The sequence below is a fragment of the Nicotiana attenuata genome, chromosome 1 (assembly GCF_001879085.1).
Source record: "Nicotiana attenuata strain UT chromosome 1, NIATTr2, whole genome shotgun sequence".
Lineage (NCBI taxonomy): Eukaryota > Viridiplantae > Streptophyta > Magnoliopsida > Solanales > Solanaceae > Nicotiana > Nicotiana attenuata.
Window position 1 is genome coordinate 8539702 of NC_031989.1, and position 5041 is coordinate 8544742.

Consider the following 5041-nt stretch of genomic DNA (forward strand, 5'->3'; position numbering starts at 1 on the left):
CCTCGATATCACCAAAATCCGCTCCAAACTGAATTTAAAGAACTCTTAAAACCTTCAAGAATCAACTTTCACTATTAGGCGTCGAAATGCTCCCGGGTCATCCAAAACCCGATCCGAACATACACCCAAGTCCTGAATCATCATACGAACTTATTGGAACCGTCAAATCTCAATCCCGTTAAAAATGAGAGAGGAAGATAAAAATTAGTTTTAGATAGATAGGAGGGATTAACTAAATATATTAGGATTTTTTAAAACAAAAAATCGAAAAATAAATTTTTATTTTGGCTAGTTTACTTGCGTTAGCCAATAAGGGTAAATTTGAGCTATTTGTGTAGCACCAAGATAAGATCAAAACTTAAATTCGTTATTTTTTTCTTATGATCGTGGGAAGCGCGGATAAATTGACTAGTATTATATATATTCAAGGTAGAAAAAGAGACGGAGATATGAATTATATGGAACACGTTGCATTATTCATGAGATAAGTCAAGCAGTTTAATTTTCATGTAATTAAGGATGAAGAGTTAGGTGGGAGTTACAACTTTAAAACCAATCTACCTAATACATGTAGCTTACTTAAAGTGGAAAACGAGAAGAAAACTATGTTTGTCACACCTCATTTTTCCGAAGAAATAGACAGTTTTTCCACTTAAAGTAACACTAATAGAAATGAGATTATTTATTAAATTTAGAGTCGTCACTTGGAATATTTATGGTGTCCCAGGTCACCGATTTATTTGAAATCCCAAATCGAGGAAATTTTACTCTGTTTTAAACTCCGCGAAAACCAGATGACCGGGAAAGGAATTTTGTTAACCCGAGAGAAGGTGTTAGGCATTCCCGGATTCCGTGGTTTTAGCACGGTCACTTTTAATCATATCTGACTTAATCAATTTGCTTAATTACTTAGTTGCATATTTAATCTTACCGCTTTTAATTGTGGCCTTATGAGTTTATCTTCAAAACGGATCACATGTGTGTAACTCCACTTTATTAACGGGCGCTAAAATAATCTCACGCGAATGTGCATACAATTAACTACGCTTTATTAATTATTAAGATTTTTTGGACAAAGTCGCGCGAACGCGTACCTTGATTTATTTTGAGGATCGTAGTTATTTCACACGAATTTATACATAATCACGATAGTATATTAAAAATGCGCCTGAATCAAACTACGAGATCTTGAATTATTATCCTCAATTTGAGATTTGAATGTGAGGATTATGACTATGGAATTTTGTGGATAAGGGACTAAATTTTAATTAATAAAGTTAGTAGCATTAATCATAACATGGGTGAGGAAGGCCAAAGAGGGAAAAATGATAAAACACAAATTGAACTGCCATAACTAAGGGAAAATCTCAGAGCGAGAAATATCACTGCCTTTGTCCCATAAGATTGCTTAGTTTCTTCTTTAATCCATTACAATGGTGATCGTTTAAAAGAAATCTTTTACCCACTTCATATAACCCTGAAAAGTCCTCTGGTATCCTCCACTTATTTTCAGAAATATAACAAAAACCGATTAGAGAACACTTACACCAATTCGCATGGTGAACGTTGTTTCAGGAATCACCTCAAGCCGAGTTCCATCGCTCAAAAAATGCAAAATGGCCGAAACCCCCGAAATAGGGTACTTTATATGCACTGCCCAGTGAAACCCTACGCGAACACGGTAGAAGCCTCACGTTCGCGAACCTCAAACTCACATTGCCACAAGTTACTCTAGGCATTCGCGGTAACACCCTCGCGAACGCATAGCTATGGGCGCTGACGCGAAGACTAAACTTCAACCCGTCGCGAACGCGATCTCTGAAGCGCGAACGCGAAGAACGAACAGCTACACTGACCAAAGCATGTATCGCGATCGCGTTCCTTCAACCGCCATCGCGAAGCACAGCTGAAACACCAGAAAACCAGCAATCTCAGGCAACTCTGAAATGGTCCGAAGCTAATCTGGAACACGCCCGAGCCCCTCGCGACCCCGTCCGAACATGCCAACAAGTCCCATTACACAGTACGGACCTACTCGAGGTCTCAAATCACGCCTAACAACATTGAAACAAAGAATCGCACCTCAAATCGAACTTAAATGAACTTTCAACTTTCAAAACTCGCGCCTAAACATATCTAATCAACCCGAAATGAACTCAAATTTTGTACACAAGTCCAAAATGACATAATGAAGCTATTCCAATCCCCAGAACCACAATTCGAATCTGATATCATCAAAGTCAACTTCTGGTTAAACTTATGAACTTTCCAAAACTTCAAATTTCCAACTTTTGCCAATTTGTGCTGAAACATTTTCTAAACATTCAAATGCAAATACGGTCATACTCCCTAGTCAAAAATTACCATACTGACCTTATGGAACCATCAAAACATCAATCCGAGGTCAAATGATAAAAAAATAAAACATGGCCAACCCTTTCAACTTAAAGCTTCAAACATGAAATTCATTCTTCCAAATCACTTCCGGATAATATGAAAACCAAAACTGATGGCTCACACAAGTCATAATACATCATGCGATACTATTCAAGACTTCAAAAAGCTTAACGGAATGCAAATGCTTAAAATGACCAGCTGGGTCATTACACAAGAATAACTCAACAAGGGAGAGATAATGTGTCATAATGATTCCACAAAAGTGCAATTAGAAAATAAGAGATAGAGCGTGAATCAATTACCCCAAATAAGAATACGTCAACAATGAAAGGGATAACAAAACTTCTATTAAAGCTAAGCAATTATGAAAGAGAAAATAATAACTTCAATTAAGGTTAAGCAATTACGAAAAAGATAATAATAACTTCAATTGAGGTTAAGAAATTACGGAAGAGATAATAATAACTTCAATTAAGGTCAAGCAATTATAAAAGAGATAGCATGGCAATAAAAGAGGCAACAACTTAAGTTAAGACACATAAGAGTATAATTGGCAATAAGGGTAGAACATGATCAATTAATTTCAATTAAGGCACGTAAAGGTAAATTTAGTAAATGAAGGATTTAACATGACAAAACAACTTCTTATCTAATGAACATAAGAACCTAAGAACCCTAAATGGTAAAATTCCACAATTTAGCCAGAATACGTACTCATCACCACGCATACATGGCCTTCACATGACACAATTAGCAAAATAATTCAAATCCTAAGGGGTAGTTCACCCCCCCCCCCCTCCCAAAAAAACAGTTAGGCAAGATACTTAGCTCAAAGAAGGTAGACCGATACTCTAAAATAAAGTTCTCGAGTGAAACAACCTCTGGACGGCTCAAATCTAGCCAAAATAACTTCAAATCATAAATAAAACTCATAGGAAACAATTTTGGATAACAGACCTTCGATCTTTAACTAAAACTAAAAAGTCAACCCAAAAGTTAACTCTCGGGCTCGAACCTTGAACCCAATGAAATTCACAAAATTCGTACACTCATTCGATAACGAGTCCACTCAAATTTGACCTCTAATCCTCTTTCAAATCCTTATTTTACACTTTTGAAAGATCTTATAAATTTTCCCCAAATTTCCATCTTAATGCACTAATTAAATGATAAAAATAACAATAGATTCATGAAATATGATGAGATTAGGGTAAAGAACATTTACCCTAATGAATTGCTTGAAACATCACGAAAAATCACCCAAAGTCGAGGTCTACAACTCCAAAAATGAATAAATCCTCAACCCCTCGAAATATATGTGCTGCTCAGTTTTGATCGCACCTACGATGCAACTAGCCTCTTTTGCGTCGAATGAACCGCACCTGTGAAGTCGACTGGCCAGCTGACCCCTCGCACCTGCGGGCTATGCTCCGCTTCTGCGCAATTGTTGGTGCGGGCCAAAATTCGCCTCTGTGAAAGGCTTCATTTCTACGCTCCGAGTCTCCGCACTTGCGATGTCGCAGGTGCAAAAAATTGCCAGCTTCTGCAACCTCACACCAACCATCTAATTCCACTTCTGCGATCAAGGTGCCGCTTATGTGGCATTGCACCTAAGACCCAAAGTTTTGCAGGTGTGCCACACTAGGACTCTACCCAAAACCAACCTTAACCAACATGCTCCAAAACGATCCGAAACCCATCTGAACCACTCGGGACCCCATCCGAATATACCTACAAGTCTCGTAACATAGGATGAACTTACTCAAGGTCTCAAATCACATCAATCAATGTCAAAACAATGAATCACCTCGAATCGAACTTATGAATTTTCAAATCTTTCAACTTCCGTAACTCGTGCCAAAACATATCAAATCAATCCGGAATAACCTCAAATCTCGCTTGCAAGTCCCAAATGACATAGCGGAGCTATTCCAACTCTTAGAATCGAGGTTCGAGCCCGTATCATCAAAGTCAACTCACAGTCAACCTTCTCAACCTTCCAAAACTTCAACTTTCCAATTTTTGCCAAAATGCAAATCAACCTACATGCCTCAAAATCCAAGTCCGGACATACGCTTAAGTCCAAAATCACCATACAAAGCTGTTGAAATCATCGAAACAACCTTTTGGGGTCGCCTATAAAAAAGTCAAACTCTTGTTAACTCTTACCGCGTAAGTCTCAAAAACAAGAATCATGCTTCCAAATGGATTCTGAATCATCCGAAAACAAAACTCGACCACACATGCAACTCATAACACACAATATGAAGCTGCTCGAGGCCTTAAACCACCAAACGTCTTGCTAATTTTCAAAATGACCAGTCAGGTCTTTACCTTTTGCTCTCTCTTTACTAGCCCAATAATGAATAACTCAATATAAAGAGAAGAAAATATTTCTTCATAACTGATAACGGACACATTATCTTTACAGATAAAAAATTGAAAAAACAAAAGTCACCACAAAAGAATCTTTGACTTTGCATTACCATTATTAGTAATACCAACACTATTTTCGTACCAAGCAGCATGCTAGAGAATTCTTGGTTACATAATACTAAGACGAATTTATGCACTTGTGCTCACATGAAAAACAAATAATTGCTTCATGCAAATGTGTTGACAATTAGATACCTATCCTTGCAAG